Source organism: Symphalangus syndactylus, chromosome 10, assembly GCF_028878055.3.
Source record: "Symphalangus syndactylus isolate Jambi chromosome 10, NHGRI_mSymSyn1-v2.1_pri, whole genome shotgun sequence".
Taxonomy (NCBI): Eukaryota; Metazoa; Chordata; class Mammalia; order Primates; family Hylobatidae; genus Symphalangus; species Symphalangus syndactylus.
Window position 1 is genome coordinate 93,522,266 of NC_072432.2, and position 21,158 is coordinate 93,543,423.

Here is a 21,158-nt window from a genome sequence, read left to right on the forward strand (position 1 = left end):
CATTTGTGATTTGGAATAATTGTAGCAAAATCAAGACCAAAAAATATTTAAAATTGTATTTAAGGAAGTTTCTATGTAGATATTCATAGGCAAAATATAGATCACAATGTAATTAGAAATCCCTAATTATAAAAATATGAAGCTTTAAATTGGTCATGGTTTCTTCAAGCTGAACTCATAAGATGATATTTAAAATAAGTGAATCTTAACGTGAAAATTACTTTTGAGTTCTTGGAGTTTTGACGATGTAAAGTGGATTATCAGCTCCCTCAGGCACTATAGGTTTATGTGGATGCTTCCAAGCCTCTTCACCAATATATTCTTTCTAAATAAAGTTTATTTGAGCAGCAGAAGGGTTTTGAAAATTACCAAAATCCTTTGGAAACAGAACTGGCAATGAATGAATAAATGAACAAAATAAGAAAGTGACAAGAAAATTTTACCATAGAAATATAGGTCAAAAAGCATTTTTACTTCCTGATTTTAACTGTCTGTAAACATAGTAAACCTACCTTCAAGTATCTAAAGTCCTTGTCCCTTTAATCACATTATTTTCCATAAACAGTGGCATTCCATTAAGGACTGAGACCATGATTCAGCCAACACTCACAGGTTTGGTTCCTGAAGCAGACTCTGAAACAAAGATTAAAACACAGGAAATTTATGAGGGAATGTCCTTCAATCAATGAAAGGATAGGAAGACAAAAATATTTGAGCACAGAGAGAAGCTGTACGAATGGTAGAAAACTATGGTCGATATATTTGTGTTCCCTCAAAATGGATATGCTGAAATTCTAGCCCCAAAGATGATATTAGAAAGAAGGGGCCTTTGGGAGGCAATTAGGTCATGAGGGCAGAGCCCTTTTATAAGGGATTCACCCTTATAAAAGAGACCCTCGAGAGCTAGCTAGCCCACTTCCACCATGTGTGAACCCAGCAAGAGGACCTGCCATCCATGAACCAGAAAATGGGCCCCAGCAGACAATGGATCTGACAGCACCTTGATATTGGATTTGACAGAATCCAAAACTATGATAAATAAATTTCTGTTTTTTATAAACTACTCAGTCTATGGTCTCTCATTACGGCAGCCTAAATTAAAGCACGTTTCCATGCCTTCTCAGCAAAAGCCTTAACCACAGCCTCAGCGATCTTTAAGTCATCAGGCCCCTCATCATTATGCTGCGTTGGGCAAAACGGACTGCTTTCTTATTCCCACTGTGTTAATCATTCTTTGGATGTGGGTTATCTCAGAAAAAGCTCAGATCCATGTGCAAGGCTGCTGAGTACAACCCCAAAAAAGGCTGACAGCTGAAGGTTCCCTACCAGCAACACTCCAAGCAGCTTTAAAAATAAATACTTTCATCCCAAAAGGGTAACTGATGTCCTGTCACAGCCTTCGTTACATCTGCAAAATAAATTGTTAACGAAGACTACAAGACTACAAAGAAATACACATCCACATAAACAAAATAAACTGATCTTTGATGAAGAGCCAAAGGAAATACAATGGAGCAAAAATATTCTTTTCAACAAATGATGCTGGAAAAACTGGACAGCCTCATGCAAAAAAAAAAAAAAAAAAAAAGAATCTACCCATAGACCTTTCACTCTTTACAAAAATGAACTCAAAATAGATGATAGACATAATTATAAAATGCAAAACTGTAAAATTCCTATAAGATAATGTAGGAGAAAATCTAGATGACCTTAGGTTTAGTGATAACCTTTTAGATACATCAGTAAAGGCACAATTCATGATGAAATAATTGATAAGCTGCATTTCATTAAAATTAATAACTTTTCTGTGAAAGGCACTAAAATGAGAATAAGAAGACAAGCCACAAACTGGGAGAGACTATTTGCAAAACACATGCAGGCATACTTTGTTTTATTGGATTAGACCTCACTGTGCTTCACATATATAGTACCTTTTACAAATGGAAGATTTGCAGCAACCCTTTGTCGAGCAAGTCTATCATTGCTATTTTTCCAACAGCATGAGCTGACTTCCTGTCTCCATGTCACATTCTGGTAATTCTCACAATATTTCAAACTTGTTCACTATTATTATACCTGTATGGTAATCTGCAATCAGTGATCTTTGATGTTACTATTGCAATTGTTTTGTGATGTCACAATCCATATCCATATAAGATGAAGAATTTAATTGATACATGTTGTGTGTGTTCTGACTGTTTCATTGAAAAACATTCTTCCATCTGTATCCCTTTCTTTGGGTTTTCGTATTTCCTGAGACCAGTGATATAGAAATTAGGCCAATTAATAATTCTATAATGGTCTCTAACTATGTCTCTCATTTTTAGTCAAAAGCTGGTTATGATTAAGCTCAATGAGGAAGACATGTCACAAGCTGAGATAGACCAAAAGCTAGGTTTCTTGCACAAAACATCTAGCCAAGTTGTGAATGCATAGGAAAAGTTCTTTTTCTTTTTCTTGAGATGGAGTCTCGCTCTGTCACCCAGGCTGGAGTGCAGTGGCAGGATCTCGGCTCACTGCAAGCTCCGCCTCCCAGGTTCACGCCATTCTCCTGCCTCAGCCTCTCCGAGTAGCTGGGACTACAGGCGCCCGCCACCACGCCCGGCTAATTTTTTGTATTTTTAGCAGAGACGGGGTTTCACCGTGGTCTCGATCTCCTGACCTCGTGATCCGCCCGCCTCAGCCTCCCAAAGTGCTGGGATTACAAGCGTGAGCCACCGCACCTGGCCGGAAAGGTTCTTAACAAAAATTAAAAGTGCTATTCTAGTAAATACACAAATGATAAGAAAGCAAAGCAGGCTTATTGCTGATAGGGAAGAAATTTTAATGGTGTGGATAGAAGATCAAACCAGCCATAACATTCCCTTAAGCCCAAGCCTATTCTGGAGCAAGGCCCTGCCTCTCTTCGATTCTGTGAAAGCTGAGAGAAGTGAGGAAGCTGCAGAAGAAAAATTGGTAACTAGAAGTGGCTGGCTCATAAAGTTTAAGAAAAGAGCCATCTCCATAACAAAACAAGGCAAAGTGAAGCAGTAAGTGCTGATGGACAAGCTGCAGCAAGTTATCCAGAAAATCTACATGAGATCGTTAATGAAGGCGTGTGTCAGGTGGATCAGAGAGATACAGTCATGGGGGTCAGGTGTGGTATCAGGAATAATGTGGGAGGCCGGATTGAAGTCCGGGCCAGGAACAATGGTAATTGTGGGACTTAACAAAGAGTGAGTACAGCTGAAGGAGATGGGGAGCAGAAAGTATATGCATCAGGTATGAGGAAGAAAATAGATTTTGGAAGTTATGAGAAATGTAGAGAGTGAGTTGAGCATAGTTTGTGATTTTTAGGGCCGCTAAAAGTATTAAAGCAGCGGCAGCCTCTGCACGCAGACATGAGGGCTAGGCTAAAACAGTAAGGTCAAGTTGTTTGGACAGAAAGGCTACAGGGTGCAGTCCTGGCTCTTGTGTAAGAATTCTGACCACACTAACCATGCCTAGGAAGGAAAGGAGTTGTTGTTTTGTAAGGGATTGAGGTTTGAGAGATTAATCGGACACGATCAGCAGGGAGAGTACGTGTGTTTTTATGAGAATAATGCCGAGATAGGTAACAGATGAGGATGAAATTTGGGCTTGACTGAAGTAATGGGGGCTGTCTGTGAAGCCTTGTGGCAGTATAGTGCAGGTAATTTGCTGAGCCTAATGGGTGTCAGGGTCAGTCTAACTGAAAGCAAAGAGAGGTTGGGATGAAGGGTGCAAAGGAATAGTAAAGAAAGCATGTTTGAGATCCAGAACAGAATAATGGGTTGTGGAGGGAGGTATTGAGGATAGGAGAGTATATGAGTTTGGCACCACGGGGTGGATAGACAAAACAGTTTGATTGATAAGGCGCAGATTCTGAACTAACCTGTAAGCCTTGTCTGGTTCTAGGACAGGTAAAATGGGGGAATTGTAAGGAGAGTTAATAGGCTTTAAAAGGCCATGCTGTAACAGGGGAGTGATAACAGGCTTTAATCCTTTCAAAGCATGCTGTGGGATGGGATCTTGTCATTGATCGGGGTAAGAGTGATTAGGTTTTAATGGGATGGTAAGAGGTGCATGATCGGTCACTAAGGAGGGAGTAGAGGTGTCTTAGACTTGTGGATTAAGGTAGGGAGACACAAGGGGAGGATGTGAAGGAGGTTTGAACTGGGGGAAAAGGTGGCAATGAGGCGTGGCTGTAGCCCAGGCATAATCAGGGAAGCAGATAATTTAGTTAAAATGTCTTGGCCTAATAAGGGAACTGGGCATGGGGGGATAACTTAAAAGGAGTGCTTAAAAGAGTATCGTCTAAGTTGGCACCAGAATTGGAGAGTTTTAAGAGGTTTAGAGGCCTGGCGGTCAGTATGCACAACAGTTATGGAAGCAAGGGAAACAGGCCTTTGAAAAGAAGGTAATGTGGGGTGGGTAGCCTCCATATTGATTAAGAAGGGGACAGACTTACTTTCCACTGTGAGAGTTACTCAAAGCTTGGTGTCTGTGATGGTCTAGGGGGCTTCTGAGGTGATCAGGCAGTGTCAGTCTTCAGCCACTAAGCCGAGAAGATCTGGGAAGGAGTCAGTCAGAGAGCCTTGGGCCAGAGTTCCAGGGGCTCTGGGAGTGGCTGCCAGGTGAGTTGAACAGTCTGATTTTCAGTGGGGTCCCACACAGTTGGGACACGGCTTAGGAGGAATCCTGGGCTGTGGGCATTCTTTGGCCCAGTGGCCAGATTTCCGGCACTTGTAGCAAGCTCCTGGGGGAGGAGGTTCTGGAGGAACCCCTGGCAGCTTCGGTTCAGGCTTTTGGAGTTCCTATGTGCTGGAGATGTGGCTGGGGTTTGTCTCACAGTGGAGGCAAGTAATTACAACTCAGAAATATGTTGCTACTTGGCTGCTTCTACTCTATTATTGCATACCTTGAAGGTGAGGTTAATTAAGTCCTGTTGTGGGGTTTGAGGGCCGGAATTTAATTTTTGGAGTTTTATTTAATATCAGGAGTGGATTGGGTAATAAAATGTATATTGAGAATAAGATGACCTTTTGACCTTTTAGGGTCTAGGGCTGTAAAGCATCTCAGGGTTGCTGCCAAATGAGCCATGAACTGGGCTGGGTTTTTCATATTTGATGAAAGAGCCTAAATGCTCACTGATTTGGGAGAGGTTGGATAAAGAAAAAGGAGCATTAACCTTGACTATGCCTTTAGCTTCAGCCACCTTTTTAAGAGGAAATTGCTGGGCAGGTGGGGGAGGGCTAGTCATGGAATGAAACTGTAAAACGGACCTGGTGTGAGCAGTATAGGTGATGAAAAGATTACAGGGTGGAGGAGCGGAGGCTGAGGAAGAATTGGGCCCTAGCTCGGCCTGGCAAGGAGCAGCCTGGGGAGGAGAGGAGAGGTCAGATGGGTCTGTAGAAAAGAAGATTAGAAAGACTCAGCGACGCTTGGGGTTGGGACTGAGCGGACAGGCTGGAAGGAAAGAAGGAAGATTTGGGACAAGTTGCATTGGGCACAGAGACTAGGGAGGGACCGATGTGTAAAAGAATGCCTGGACGTCAGGCACCTCAGACCATTTGCCTATTTTACAACAAGAATTATTTAGATCTTGCAGGATGGAAAATTGAAAGTGCCATTTTCTGGCTATTTGGAACCACTGTCGAGTTTGTATTGGGGTCAAGCGGCATTGCAGAAGAAAATAAGGCATTTAGGTTTTAGGTCAGGTGTGAGTCAAAGAGGTTTTAAGTTCCTAAGACCACAGGCTAAGGGAGACAGAGGAATGGAGGGTGGAAGTTTGCCTATAGTGGAGGAGACAAGCCCAGAGAAAAGAGAGAGTAGAGACACGGAGGGAAGGGGTTTGGGGGTTCTTACCCTCCAGAAAAGCGGGAAAGGGGTCGGGGTGCAGAAATAAGAGGTTGAGGCACAGAGATAAGAGGTCAGGGCACAGAAATAAGGGATCCGGGTACAGAGATAAGAGGTTGGGGCATGGAAATAAGGGATTGGGGATTCTTGTCCCCTAGAAAAGCAGGACTTGCCGCTAAGGGTGCAGGAGAAGGGGTTGAGGGGTTCTTGCCTCTCCCTCAGAAAAGTGGAGAAGGGGTAGAGACATGGAGAGAAGGGGTTGGGGTACTAGCCTCTTCCCCAGAAAAGTGGGACTTGCTGCTAAGGGTGAAGGACCAAGGCAGGCATCCTTGCGTGGTCTGACACCTCTGAAACGTGGGTGAATAATCAGAGAGGCGTCCTTGCAATTATTAAACACCAAGGGAAGGCTGCCTTCCCAGTCCGTGACTGGTGCCAGAGTTTTGGGTCCACAGATAAAACGTGTCTCCTTTGTCTCTACCAGAAAATGAAAGGAATTGAAATTAAGAGAAGGGGGAGATTGAAGTGTGGTGCCAAGATTGAAAGAAGAGGTTGAGGGATAGTGAGGGAGGTTGGAGAAAAGAGTAAAAAGAGGCCGCTTACGGGATTTGAAATTAGCGAGATGTTTCTTGGGCTGGTGGGTCTGAGGACCTGAGGTTGTAGGTGGATCTTTCTCAGGGAGCAAAGAACAGGAGGACAGGGGATTGATCTCTTAAGGGAGGTCTTCCAATCCGAGTCACGGCACCAAATTTCATGCACGTCCCTGTGAAGAGACCACCAAACAGGCTTTGTGTGAACAATGAAGCTTTTAATCACCTGGGTGCAGGTGGGCTGAGTCCGAAAAGAGAGTCAGTGAAGGGAGATAAGGGTGGGGCCATTTTATAGGATTTGGGTAGATAAAGGAAAATTATAGTCAAAGGGGGGTTGTTCTCTGGCGGGCAGAGTGGGGGTCACAAGCTCAGTTGGGGAGCTTTTGAGCCAGGATGAGCCAGGAGAAGGAATTTCACAAGACAATGTCATCAGTTAAGGCTACCATCCTATTAAAACCTAATCACACTTACCCTGCTCAATGCCAATACCCTATCCTACAGCATGCTTTGAAAGGATTAAAGCCTGTTATCACTCCCCTGTTACAGCATGGCCTTTTAAAGCCTATAAACTCTTCTTGACATTCACCCCATTTCCCCATATTTCCTTCTTTCCTGTTCCTCACCTTGATCACACTTGATTTGTTGATGGCATTTCCACCAGGCCTAATCGCCACACACCAGCAAAGGCAGGCTATGCTATAGTACAAGCCACTAGCCCACCTCTTAGAACCTCTCATTTCCTTCCCATCCTGGAAATCTATCCTCAAGGAAATAACTTCTCAAGTGTTCCATCTGCTATTCTACTACTCCTCAGGGATTATTCAGGCCCCCTCCCTTCCCTACACATCAAGCTCGAGGATTTGCCCCCACCCAGGACTGGCAAATTAGCTTTACTCAACATGTCCTGAGTCAGATAACTGAAATATCTCTTAGTCTAGGTAGACACTTTCACTGGATAGGTAGAGGACTTTCCTACAGGGTCTGAGAAGGCCACCACAGTCATTTCTTCCCTTCTGTCAGAAATAATTCCTCAGTTTAGCCTTCCCACCTCTATACAGTCTGATCACAGACCAGCCTTTATTAGTCAAATCAGCCAAGCAGTTTTTCAGGCTCTTAGTATTTAGTGAAATCTTTATATCCCTTATGGTCTTCTGTCTTCAAGAAAAGTAGAACAGACTAAAGGTCTTTTAAAAACACACCTCACCAAGCTCAGCCACCAACTTAAAAAGGACTGGACAATACTTTTACCACTTTCCCTTCTCAGAAGTCAGACCTGTCCTCAGAATGCTACAAGGTACAGCCCATTTGAGCTCCTGTGTAGGCGTTCCTTTTTATTAGGCCCCAGTCTCATTGCAGACACCAGACCAACTTAGACTGTGCCCCCAAAAAACTTGTCATCCCTACTATCTTCTGTCTAGTCATACTCCTATTCACTATTCTCAACTACTCATACATGCCCTGCTCTTGTTTACACTGCCAGTTTACACTGTTTCTCCAAGCCATCACAGCTGATATCTCCTCATGCTATCCCCAAACTGCCACTCTTAGCTCTTGAAGTAAATAAATAATATTTGCTAGCAGGACTATGCTGAATTTCCTTAGGAACTCTAATCAGATGTCCTAGGTCCTCCCAATTCTTAGACCTTTTATACCTGTTTTTCTCCTTCTCTTAATCCATTTAGTTTTTCAATTCATACAAAACCGTATCCAGGCCATCACCAATAACTCTATACAACAAATGTTTCTTCTAACAACCCCACAATATCACCCCTTACCACAAAATCTTCCTTCAGCTTAATCTCTCCCACTCTGGGTTCCCACGCCACCCCTAATCCCGCTCGAAGCAGCCCTGAGAAACATTGCCCATTATCTCTCCATACCACCCCCCAAAATTTTCACTGTCCCAACACTTTACCACTATTTCATTTTATTTTTCTTATTAATATAAGCAGACAGGAATGTCAGGCCTCTGAGCCCAAGCTAATCCATCATATCCCCTGTGACCTGCAAGTACACATCCAGATGGCCGGTTCCTGCCTTAACTGATGACATTCCACCACAAAAGAAGTGAAAATGGCCTGTTCCTGCCTTGACTGATGACATTGTCTTGTGAAATTCCTTCTCCTGGCTCATCCTGGCTCAAAATCTCCCCTACTGAGCACTTTGTGACCCCTACTCTGCCCTCCAGAGAACAACCCCCCTTTGACTGTGATTTTCCTTTACCCAAATCCAATAAGACGGCCTCACCCTTATCTCGCTTCGCTGACTCTCTTTTCTGACTCAGCCCGCCTGCAGCCAGGTGATTAAAAGCTTTATTGCTCACACAAAGCCTGTTTGGTGGTCTCTTCACATGGATGCGCATGAAAGCTTCTACAGTAAAAAATAGGTTTTCCATGGAGGTAAAACAACCTTATATTGGAAGAAGGTGCCGTCTAGGACTAAAGGGAAGCAGCTAAAGAGAAGCAAATGCCCGGCTTTAAAATTTCAAAGGAGACACTAACTCTCTTGTTAGTAGCTAATGCGGCTGGTGACTTTAAATTGAAACCAAAGCTTATGTGCCAGTCCAAAAATTCTAAGACCCTTAAAAGTATGCTAAATTGACTCTGCCTGTGCTCCGTAAATAGAACAACAAATCCTGGATTATAGCACATTTGTTTACAGCGTAGTTTACTGAATACGTTTAAGCCCACAATCAAGACCTACTGCTTGGCAAAATAGATTCTTAACAAAATATTACTGCAGATTGACAATGCACCTGGTCATCCCAGAACTCTGATGGACATGTTCAAAGAAATTAATGTGCTTTCATGCCAGCTAACAAAATGTCCATTCTGACCCATTTGCACATGGATCAGTGATTTTCACTTTCAAGTATTCTTACTTAAGGAATGCATTTCAGGCTGGGCGCAGTGGCTTACACCCATAATCCCAGAGTTTGAGACCAGCCTGGCCAACATGACGAAACCCCATCTCTTCTAAAAATACAAAAATTAGCCAGGCATGGTGGCGTGCACCTCCAATCCTAGCTACTAGGGAGGCTGAAGCAGGAGAATCACTTGAACCCAGGAGGCGGAGGTTGCAGTAAGCTCTCACACCACTGCACTCTAGCCTGGAAACAGAGCAAGACTCTGTCTCAAAAATAAATAAATAAAATAAATAAATAAATACATTACAGAGGGATAAAACTGCCATAAGGAGTGATTCCTCTGATTGATCTGAGCAAAGTAAATTGAAAACTTTCTGGAAAAAAAAATCACCACTCTAGATGTCATTAAGAACCTTTGTGATTCATGAGAGGAGGTGAAAATATTAATATTTACAGGAGCTTGGAAGAAGTTGAGTCCAGCCCTCATGAATAACTTTAAGGGGTTAAATACTTCAGTGGAAAAAGTCATTGCAGATGTGGTAGAAAGAACAAGAAAATTAGAGCTAGAAGTGAAACCTGAAGGTGTGACTAAATTGTTTCAATTTCATGATAAAACTTGAATAGGTGATAAGTAGCTTCTAATGGATAAGTGAAGAAAGTAGTTTGTTGAGATAAAATCTACTCCTAGCGATGATGCTGTGAGCATTGTTGAAATGACAATAAAGGATTTAGACTATTACGTAAATGTATTTGATAAAGTACTGGTAATGTTTGAGGAGATTGACTCCACTTTTGTAAGAAGTTCTACTGTGGGTAAAATCCTATCAAACAGCATTTCATATAACAGATAAGTCTTTTGTAAAAGGAAGAGTCAACAAATGCAGCAAACTTTGTTGTTGTCTCATTTTCAGAAATTGCCACAACCACCCAATCTTCAGCAACAACATCCTGATCAGTCAGCAGCCATCAACATCAAGGTAAGCCCCTCTATCAGCTAAAGGATTATGACGTGCTGAAGGCTCAAATGATTGTTAGCGTTTTTAATCAATGTAGTATTTTATTTCAAGTAGGTTCATTTTAAGACATAATGCTATTACACACTTAATGGACTACGGTATATTGTAAACATAACATTTTATGCACTGGGAAACCAAAAAAAAAATGTTTGTGACTAGCTTTATTGAGATATTCACTTTATTATGGTAATATGAAACCAAATCAGCAATGTCTTTGAGGTATGCCTGTATCTGAAAAATGACTGTTCTCCAAAATATTACAAAGAACTCTTAAAAATCAACTTTAAAAAAATGAACAGCCTGATTTTAAGATGGACAAAAATCTTGCACCAACACCTCACCAAAGATATACAGGTGGCAAAAAAGTAAGAAAAGATGCTCGAAATCAAATATCATTAGGGATTTTTCAATTAATACAACAATGAGATACTACTATACACGTCCTATACACCTATTGGTCAAAACCCAAAATACTGATAACACCAAAGGCTGGTGAGAATATGGAGGAACAGGAACTCTCATCTATTGATGGTAGAAACAAAAAATAGTACAGCCATTCTTAAAGACTGGCAATTTTTTTACAAAACTAGACATACTCTTATCATTTAATCCAGCATTCACACTCCTTGGTATTTACTTGAAAGAGTTAAAAACATATTTCCATATAAAAACCTACACACAGATATTTATAGCAGCTTTACTCATAACTGCCTAAACTTGGTAGCAGCCAAAATGTCCTTCAGTAGGTAAATAGATAAACTATGGCATATCCAGGCAATACAATATTATTCATCTCTAAAAATAAATGAGCTATTAAACCATAAAAAGCATAGAGAAAACTTAAAATGTGTATTACTGAATGAAAGAAGCAAATAGGAAGATACTACATATTACATGATTCCAGCTATAAGACATTCTGGAAACAGCAAAAGTATGAAGACAATAAAAGTGTCAGTGATTTCCAAGGGTTAGGTAGTAAGTAGAGATGAACAGACGCAGCACAGGACTGTTAAGACAGTGGAACTATTCTGTAAGACACTATCATGGTGGGTGCATGCCATTACATATTTGTCAAAAGTCACAGAATATGTAACCCCAAGGGTGAGCCCTAATGTAAACTATGAACTTTAGCTGATAAAGATGTATCACTGTAAGTTCATAAACTATAACGAATATACTGCTTTGCTACAAGGTGTTGACAGTAGGGAAGTCTGTGCATGTGGGGGAAGACAGTATACTGGAAATCTCTGTATCTTGTTCTCAATTTTGCTGTGAACCTAAAAATGCCTTAAAAATGAAGTCTAATTTTTCAAAAGGAAAGAAATCTTCAGAAGTAAATGAAGTATTCTTTGGGATGGAGGTCAAATTAGGGGAGGGGTAGTGTTTTAGGAAGTCTAACTGATTTTCTAGTTACATCCATACCAGGGGATATTTTGTTGAAATGATCTTTTTCCGGGATCTGTTTCTCAAAGGTATTGTCTGAAACTCAATCTCATCCATGTCCACAAATTAATGGAGTGCTATAAATTATTTGCAAGCCTAATATAGAGATATCTGTAAGTGGATCTTTCATAAAGACCAAAATGTCTTCATTGATTTGAAGAGGGCATTGACTACTTGTAGGCAAACTGTCTAAGGAGTCAAATTATCCCAAAACATTCCTGTTGAGTATGGAATACAAACCAGAAAAGTCATATGGCTTCCATGCTTTTCTTCACAACATGAAACAGACGCAGACACGTATTCACATTTGCTATTACATCTACCTATTGTCAGGATAAATGTGGCTAAAGCTTTCTCTGGTGATGTCATGTCTTTTCTTCTGAGAGTGACCTGGTACACTTCTGAATGACTCTTATTCAATTCATACATTAATATTTCCAATCATTTACAATAAAGAATCTTATAGAACTAGATTATTCTGTCTTTTGAAGCCAGTTTTATACCTTCCAGTTCTGATCAATTTTATGTTGAGATTTCCCATTTTACTTCTCTAAGGCCAGGAACAGTTCACTTCTGGGAGAATTGCTATTGCTTGCCTATATCACATATGCATATTAACTTCATATATATGTATGTTTGTAAACACATATACATATATAAACACAAGGTGTTTATATACACACACACACACACACACACACACACACCTTGTGGCTATTAGTAACTCACTTTGTTTATTGTTGAGCATGTTATGTAGTAGAATCTTAAGTATACATAAAGCAAGGTAGTTCTATATGCTTTTTGTTTTGTTTTGTTTTTTTGAGATCGAGTCTTGCTCTGTCACCCAAGCTGGAGTGCAGTGGCTCGATCTCGGCTCACTGCAACCTCCACCTCCCAGGCTCAACTGATTCTCCTGCCTCAGTCTCCTAAGTAGCTGGGTTTACAGGCACATACAACCACACCCTGCTAATTTTTGGATTTTTAATAGAGACGAGGTTTCTCCGTGTTGGCCAGGCTTGTTCACTAGTGTTCTCTAACAAATAGTCTATAAGTTCTTTTCAATAATAAACTTGAAATCAGAGAGAGAGATTGAGAGAACATTCCCAAATTCATTAGATGAGACTTATATAACCATGGTGCCAAACCCTGAGAAACCAAATGATACAATTTAGCATGGATTCAAAAATCAATTGTTAGTGAATCAAACTCAAAATTATTTCTTTATTGATATGCTATTATTAACTTAGGTCCTAAACTTGGAAGTGTGTTTAAGTTTAGAAAATGTAATTATGCAATTCAATATATTAATTGAAGGAGAAATATCACATAAGTATCTCAATATCTGAAAGAGAGTTTATTATAAAGACATTTTGATTATAGTAATTTTTTAAATGATTATATTAAAATCTTTGATTATGTTAAAACTTTTAATTGTAGTAATTAATAAAACAATTCTCAGAGAATAATAAAAGAAAACTTCTTAACTTGGTAATGATTATATGTCAACATCCTAAAGCAAATGTAGTATCATACTTAATGTTGAAACTTAAGATGATTGCCTTTTGAAATCAGCAAGAAATTTGCCTACTAAATATTTCCACTATTTAACATAGTCCTGGCATGCCTGGTAGATGGAATCAAGTAATGCAAAAATAAAAAGATGTAACAATTATAATTAAATTAAGTTATTGTTAAATTACCAAGGAAAAAGCAAAGTTTATCAGAACTTATACAAAGTTGTCAATTACAAGTGTTTTCTATACATCAGTGATTACTAGGTAATGCAACTGAACTTAAGATACCATTTACGTACTAAAAAACATTACAGACAAATGAGTCTAGACATAAACTAAGATCACATAAGTCAACTCTGCTTGAAAAGAGAAATTTTAGACACCAATTAAAAGACCAAGTACTTTATCTAGATTAAAAGAATAATATTCTAAGGTGCAGAGTAGGAGATTCTCACCTTCATTCCACAAGACAAATCGACAATTTGAATCTATCCACACAGACAGTAGCCCTCACAGGACTCCAGACTCTAAATAAGAACCTGGAGCAACACAGTGGAGTATTACTGGAGAGATTCCCATACCTGAGATGTCTGGAGACAGCTAGGCGTAAAGGAGAGGGGCAGCGGCTATCAGTATCAGCCATGCAACAGATGTTACCACAGTCCCCAGTGGCTAGCTTTGTACTCCATCAGCCTTTGTCAGTGAGCTATTCAATAGCTCCTGTAGTAGGCAAGAACTCCCGAACATTTTCACACTAGAGGTCCCCTTATTATTCATTAGCATAGACCCTCGCTTCCTGCTGTATAGAGAGGAACTGCAGCTTTCACCATTAAGATAACCAACAGCCATCACTGCTGTGGACCCAATGGAAAAGAAGAGGCGGCTGGGCCCTTTCACCCAAGGAGGAGCCTTTGTTATGCCACCCAGGACTGGGGTTGTTACCCTCCCAAGCCTGCACATGTCCTAGACCTCAGAACCTTGGCCGCTCAGCATTTACCTCTGCTCCAGACCATGGCTGCACAGTCACATGAATGTCCATGCCTCAGACATGACATACACCATCACTGTGGGCTAGCCAGAGCCCTGAATTTGGAGCCGTGGTTGCTCCTGATGCACCTGCACTTTCAACCCTGGCTCCACAGTCGTGCTATGAGGGCCCATTTCTTAGACATCAGATCTACTTCACAAAGGAAGCTCCTGAACCCCAGACCCTGGAGCTGTTGTAGCTCTGCATGTATCTGCACACTGAACCTCAGCTGCTGTGATGCTCCACAGCACCGAAAAGTTGCACACTGTTGCCCACACTGAAGGAATAAGTAGAATTTTAGTATTCTCACCACACACACACAAAAGGTAACCATGAGAGATGATAGGCATGTTAATTAGCTTGACTGTAGTCATCATTCCATTGGTGTATAGTATATCAAAACCTCACTTTTAGCCCCTCAATTATATAGAATGTTCGTCAATAATAGTTCAATAAAGCTGATAAGGAAATAATATTTTATAATCTTTCATAGGGTATTTAAAGTTTAAAGATATAAAACATCCTCAAGTTAACCAATAAACTATTTTATAAGCCTATTTTATATATATTAGAATGACTAAAATAAAGGGAAAAAAAGACTAGCAGTGTTAAGACTTGCTAAGGATGTAAAACAAATGGAATACTTATAAAATCTTATAAAGTTATATATATTTACCCCATGACCCAGAAATTTTACTCCTATTTAACCAGAAAAGACTTGCTCAAGAATGTTTTTAATATTATTTTTTCCTAATAGCCCCAACCAAACAATTCAAATATCCTTTAACAGAAAATTGGATTAAAAAAAGTGTTTGCTTAGTTATACATTAAACTCTTTAGAATGGTTTGCTGTGGACATTCAGTGTAAAGAAAATGGTTCGAATAGAGAGAAAAGAATGGGAGGGAGGGAGGAAGAAAACAAAGAAGACAAGATGCAGGTTAGGAACAGTGATAATAGGTTATTAATAAATATCATTCCGAAATCCAAAATACGTAATGTGCAAAAAGTGTACATGAATGAAAAAGTAAGTTTTGTGGGAATAAATGATCTATGAATTTTTTTGTATTTCTCTAAGGCCAAGCCTTTCTAAGCTTAAATTACTGGCAATGTTGTTATAAATAAGTGTTAGAGATTGCAAATTTATTAGGAGAGATTTACAGAAATATTGCCTCTAAACCCATTCATTAATATTCTAAAAAATAATGAGCCTAGAAAACTAGAGATTTGTTTTGTTTTTATTAAAGGATAAATTTCTGTTTCTCCAGAAAGGAGGCACAGCTGTGCATGCTGCTATATATAAGCTCTGGGATGTATAATTTCAGGTTTCCTCTCCTATAGTACAGATGTCCCTGGATTTGCAGGGTGACATTTGCTCTTATCATTTTGCCCCAAGGGGGAAATTAGATAGAGGGAACCAGTTCTAAAAGAGTATGAAAGTGAATAATTGGTGTATCTCTGACCCCCAAACTGGATCCCTTATCATGTTTATTACCTTTAATAAATATTTAAAAAGTGCTTATGACTTGAATGATTTTATACTAAGGTAAAATATTTGCCAGATATTTCAATGAACAGAGTATGGTGCTCAGGAAACAGTATTATACAATTAAAAATGTTGGAAAGGGTAGGAAATAAAGAGAAGAACAAAATTCAAAGGTGGATGAATTTTATCTCTAAACAAAATATTGCTGTGCATCAGCAGCATCTACATCACATGGGAGCTTGTTAGAAATGCACAATCACAGGCTACACCTCAAATAATGGATCCATATATGTATTGTATCCACGTTATTTGTATGTATACTAAAGTCTGAGAGGCATACAAAATAGAGAACAAATTAAACCCAAATGGAAAATACTAAAGTTAAATAAAAGTAAAGAGATACAACCCCAAAACTAAATTGGAGGAAACTTGGGGTTCCATGGATATTTAATTGAATATAAAAGATCTCAGAAAGCAAGGTGGAATTATTACCCTAACAGAAGTTCAGATCAAGGATTCTACTTGAGATCCAAGAAAAGCATGCTCTGAAAGCTGCAGATAAGATATCAATGAGACTAACGTGGAATCCTTTTCTTGATGAACAGAACTACAAAGTGACTGCAGGTACCATAGACTCCGATGAGAAAGAGCTGATAAAAATCCATCAGAAACTAATAATTTTCAGGTAGATCCAGTGATTATAGGTGGGAAAATGGGTTAATATTTCTCTGAGAGAGAAATATATAAAGTTTTATAGTATTTGTAATTAAGAAAACTACTTGAGATGAAACACACTAATATAACACCAGGTGGGATATTAATTAATTGATTTCTGTCAACATAAAAAATAGAGACAAATCTCTAAGCAAAAAGGTTTTGTTTCAGAATAATATTAAAGAAGTAGGATTGCAATCTGGGACATACGTCTAGACCAAGGTGGCCTTCAGAATGTCAGGGGAACAAAGGAAAAGCTAGGTTTATTAAGGAAGGAGGAGATCACACAAAATGTTTTGAAAGAAAGTTTATTGGTGCTGGCAGCATCTTAGAAATGCTGGTGAGTCTGATTGGAAAGTGTCAGCAGTTGCTAGGTAGGATTTGTAATCTTAGAATTACAGTTAGGCCCTTGTAGTTTTCAGCTGGGCTCTTGAGATAGTTTTCTTATACATTTGGCTAGTTGTCCCTGAGCTGTTAGCTGCCCTTGTGTGACTCATGCAGTAAGCTGTGGTATGGAAAAAATTTCTTGCTATAGTTCCCATTATCAGGCAAACTGTGCATAGCAGCCTTCTGTTCATGGTCTTCTCTAGTTTCACTTGCCAGGATTCAGCCCAAGTGACTCTATTTTGAATCTTACAACTTTCACACTTCAGATTTCCTTAGTTACCGGACTGATGTTTGGAAAATATGCTATCAATGGAGGTGAAGGTGGGTTATAGTTGTTTGAAAAAAAAAAAAAAAAGATGCTTTATAGAGCCATAGATAACTTAGTTCTTATCTCTTACTGCAGTGCACTTCACCAAGAAAAATATATAGTAATATATTAAACTACATGCACATGAAGAATAAAAGCATTTGGAAAGTGAGGTTTCTTGACCGAAATTTCTAACAATAAATTATTTTACAGTAAAAATGGAAATATAGAAGATATCATAATCATGATCATCATCCTCATCGTTCTTGTCATCATGAACCCAAAGATGCACATTTTCTAGAATTCTCCCTGACATGTCCTTGTCTACTATCACATCAGTGCCCTACTCATGTGTGCTGCTTTCTGCTACCTCCTTATCCTTACCTCTATCACTTTCCTGTGGCTGTTGTAACACACTACCACAAATTGAGTGGCTTAAAACAGCAGAATTTTTTCCCTCACACAGTTCTGCAGTCTAGAATTCCAAAAGCAGGGTATCAGCAAGGCCACATTCCTTTTGGAGGCTCTAGGGAATAATCTTTCCTTGCCCTTTTTAGCTCCTGGTGTCTGCTAGCGTTCCTTGGTTTTCTTGATTTGTAGCCACATTACTCCACCCTCTGCCTTCATCTTCACATTGCCTTTTCCTTTCTGCATCTTCTCCTCTTCTGTCTCATATAAAGTGTCATTAGAGTTAGGGCCCACCTAGGCAACCCAGAATTATTTCATCTTAAGATCCTTGATAGTTACATCTATAAATACCTATTTGTTTCTAAAAAGGTTAATATTCATAGGTCCTGGGAATGAGAACACAAACATATATATTTGGGGATTGTCATTCAACTCACCACATCACCTTTCTTCTGTGAACTCTATGGGGATGGAGAAAGGAGTTTAAAAAGTTAAGAAAAACTTAAAGTGAACATAAAATGCCTTCTTGTCATCTATTAATTTGGTATCTGTAGAGATACAATGAAGGATGAATCAATATACTATCCCAAAATATTCTTATAATGTACCACAGGCATTTCCAATTAATCTCTGTTCTTCTATGCATCCCCGATCCTAGTCAGTTTATTTATCTCCCAAACTTGAAGGGCTTCTCTGATTCATAAGAGAGAGTGTCAGTAGAGTATGACTTAAAAAATATTAACTGTTAACTATACATCATAAAAATTACTCCCAAATTCTAAGAGGCATTGTCAATCACGCTGAGTTTTCAGTGCTGAGAGATTTTATGTTTGATATTTTATTCACCAGTACTTTGGTGGGAAATGAGAGGCCACACCAGGAGCTATTCACTAGAAGTTACTTTAAATGAGATCACTGACTCTAACCTTCATAACTAGAAGGATGGGACATTTTTATTATTTAAGCTTTCTACTGTATCTTCAATAATTTTAGATAACAAAAACATCATTCATAAAAAGTAATAATTAACAATAAAAAAGAAACAGTTAAAAATTTAAGTTACCCTTCAAGGTTAGTTTTATTGTCTTAAAAAATTTAAATTCAAAATTTACATGATTCTAGATTCTTTTATAGCTTCTCCTATAATTATAAATATTCAGTAATGTCCTCATTTGATTAAGCAATTTTCCTGGAAACCATGGATTATATCTAAGTATGAATGCATCAACAATGCAACAGTTTACTTCAATTATCATTAAGCATTTGTCTTCCCCCCAGTACAGCATGTATAATTTCTTTGCCATGAGTATAATGCTTAGTAAAGTAAGATAAAATACATTTTTCTTTTATTTTCTAATTTTGAAATAAACATGGGTGATGTCCCTGGGTTTTGAATACAATCATTTTTTTTAATGCTTTCCCTAGGTCATAAAGTTGATTAAGATATATCATATGATCAAAAGAAAGCAGGCATAAAGTCATGCAGTGCTGAATACTGCCCATCTTTAGTGCTTTGATGCCATTTTATGACTACATCTTTATTAATATTTTAGATATATTGAAAATGTAACTGCATATTCTAATACATCAAGTTTATGATCAGCTTAGCTCTATCAAAATGTTTCTATGCTTGCTGGCATTAGATATTCATTCTTTATTTTTAAACTGCTTAAGCATGGATGATTAAGTAAATAATAGAGTTTTCCAAAATTATTTTTTGTGCACATTTAGGATATAATCTGAAATTGTTCTTTGAGACTTTGCTTTTTATAGTGCTCACGGCTGCCATAGGAGTGTTTCTGATAGCTATAATGCTACCATAAAAATACAAAGAGAATTTGACTAAAACTGCATTCAAATGAATTAAGCTATCTGATTTATTTCCATAAACATAAAGAAAAAAATTCAGGTTACAGTGTTTCACTACATTGAGTGATACATATCAACAATCTCTCAATACAGTGACTGAATAAGTAAGGAAAATCACATTTCCACAAAATACATGGTTTCAGAGGTGCTAAAAGCAGTTCCAAACACACAAGGAAATTCCTGAGAAAATGCAGACAGTGCTATAAAGTTAATTCTTATTGTTCCCATAGCAAACATCATGGCAGTCTGACATTCCCAGTTCTGCTGCCTCATCACTGCTGCATGAAAAGCCAGGGATCCCCAGTTATCATTTTGTCCCTGGTAGCAAGTTAGGTACTTTGAGTTTCTGATATTATGCAGTTCAAGGAATAGAACTCTAGGGTCATGAAAGAGCCAATGTATCTCCAAGCAGTCTGTAACTTACTCCCCAGAGTGTATTTGGTGTTCTGCAAAAGTCTACCTCAATATTCATCAAATACCATGGACCATATTAGCTTTTGCTATATGTCATAAACATTTCATTAAAGGATGCTAATACTTTGCTAACACCAAGCTTGAAGTAATAAAATGGCTTTATGAATATAAAATTTTCTATTCAAATTTCTCGTTCCCTTTTCTGCCCCTCCCTGGTTATATCTCCTCTAATTCAAAGTTGTCCAAGTCACCATATAAGGTTGAGGAGGCTACGCCTTGCGCCAGAACACCCAGTAGAGAGGCCTATGAGAGCCAAAATCCACTGGGGACACTTGGGATGGGGCTGCATGAGCTTGGAAGAAATCCATGTGTTATATATCCTAAAACATACCAAAAAGATTTTCTGCCAATAGAAGTCCATTATTTAAAAAGTTTGCATTTATATTATGAAAACATGTTTACAGTTTTACTTACATGCTTGACTTGGAAGATGATCTCATGTCACTCCAGAATACCAACTAAGTTTTGATAAATAAAAGAAAGCTCCATACTAGGTATATGTGTAGGCCTGTGCTAAGCTTTAAAAGAAATATCAAGGAAGCAATGCACATTTTTCTCCCCTTAAGAAGCTGGAGAATATAGCTTTAAAATGGTCTTGTTCTTCTGTTTCAATAGGATTGGTTTAAAATGTCCTCAGATTTCCTTTTGAGTCAACTAATTTAAGATTAATGTAATTATTACATTTAAAAGAGAAGGCACTGACTTCACTGCTGCATGAAAAGCAAGGTCTCCCTGACATCAAGGTGTCCCTGATAGCAAGTTAGGTACTTTGAGTTTCTAACATTATACAGTTCAAGAAATAGAACTTTAGGGTCATGAAAGAGCCAATGTATCTGTTGGTGGAGGGAACATCTCAAAATCTCAATGGTTTTAACAGCACATAATTTGATTTGAATGATGGCAGATTCTGCCTAATAATCTCTGAGAATACATCTATCTTGAGCTTTGACCCTCCTTTAACTTTTTGGATACCTTTGCCTCTTAAGGTGATGCAGGCTCAAGTTTTATAAATGTTCTTGACACTTCTCTTTATTCTTCTTCAGGGACCCATTCAATTAAAATTTGCATGTTTTGATTCTCATTGGCCTTTTCATCTCATTTTATAGTAATTGTAAAATTTTCTTGCATTTTAATTGTGAAATTAAATTTAATTGTTAAATTTTCTGCATTTCTTCTAGGAAATTATATGTTTATAACAAATTATTT

General features: G+C 38.6%; 1 long non-coding RNA gene across 1 annotated transcript in view; it reads right to left on the reverse strand.

The window, feature by feature from the left end:
* LOC134731543 (uncharacterized) overlaps positions 1-21,158 on the reverse strand; it is a 136,147-nt gene that overhangs the window by 39,956 nt on the left and 75,033 nt on the right. Inside the window, exon 2 of the long non-coding RNA XR_010113895.1 lies at positions 513-633. This is a non-coding gene — a long non-coding RNA (uncharacterized lncRNA). The remainder of the gene's footprint in view (positions 1-512; positions 634-21,158) is intronic.